The sequence below is a fragment of the Fonticula alba genome (genome assembly GCF_000388065.1).
Source record: "Fonticula alba strain ATCC 38817 unplaced genomic scaffold supercont2.5, whole genome shotgun sequence".
Classification (NCBI taxonomy): Eukaryota; order Rotosphaerida; family Fonticulaceae; genus Fonticula; species Fonticula alba.
In genome coordinates this window covers 1,327,277-1,328,457 of record NW_009242975.1, presented here as the reverse complement: position 1 = coordinate 1,328,457, position 1,181 = coordinate 1,327,277, and positions in this window count along the sequence as shown.

Here is a 1,181-nt window from a genome sequence, read left to right as displayed (position 1 = left end):
GAGAGAGAGAGAGAGAGAGAGAGAGAGGCCGAATGGGGACGGAGAGGGGGGGTGAGGAAAGGCACAGGGCGAGAGGAGAGAGGGCAGGGGCTCTAGCAGGCGAAAGGAACACGGCAGCACAAGGACGCACGCGCATCTCATCCAGGCCGAGGAGCTCCTTCTCAAAGCGGGCATCCTCGATGCGCTTCAAGTCGAAGTTCCGATAGTTGCCAATGCCGTTTGGCACCACACTGGCAAATGGGTCGGCCGCCGGGGGTGGCTGCGGCTGCTGGCCCGCGCCAGACCCGGATCCCGAAGGGGGCGGGGTAGCCGGAGTGGCGCCCCCGGCAGACGCCACAAAGGCAGCATCCTTGAAGGAGGAAGACCGGGTCATGCGAACTGGCGAGGGCCCGGCTCCGCCGGTTGACGAGGAGGACGACGGCGAGCCGGTGGTGGCCCCGGAGCCGGCCAGCTGGAAGCCCGGCTCGAAGGGGCCGCCCGCGCACGAAGCCGGCGAGCCGCCAGTAAGCCCGCCCTTGGGCGAAGTCTCAGCCGGGTGCTGTCCCGACACCGCCGCCAGCGGCGGCTGGGCCAGCGACGAGGTCGAAGAGAAGGTCGACGACAGGGAGGACGTGGAGGACGAGGCCGACAGCTCCGGCGAGCCGAACTCCGGTGCCATGGACGAGGAAACCGCGGTCCAGGGCCCGCCAGGGGTGGACGCCGCCGGCCCCCCACTGCCGGCCGCCAGTCCCGAGTGCACCGATGGCGATGGCGACGTGTGAAGGGAGGACACCGCGCTGCTGGGCCCGGCACTGTTGATGGGCCCGGTGGTGAAGTGCGGCACCCCGGCCAGGATGTGCCGCACGGCCTCCTTATACGGGACGCGGCCATGGCCGAAGACACGCGGCGACGAGGGCAAATCCGACACCGCGATCACCTCGTGCCGGTTGGGCAGCCAGTCCGACCGGATCAGCAGCCGCAGGCAGACCACCTCCCCGTCGGGATTGACCTCCGGCTTGATGGACACCAGGAAGTACCGGACCGGGGCCACGGCTGCCGGCAAGTGCGCGCTGCCCGACTGGAAGGACGAGTTGAGCCGACTGTCGGAGGAGTTTTTCGGGCTGTCGACGACAAAGTAATTGCGATGCTCTGCGCGTGCACATGCATGCATACCGAGGGAGGGTCAGCGGGGTGGGGGTGGG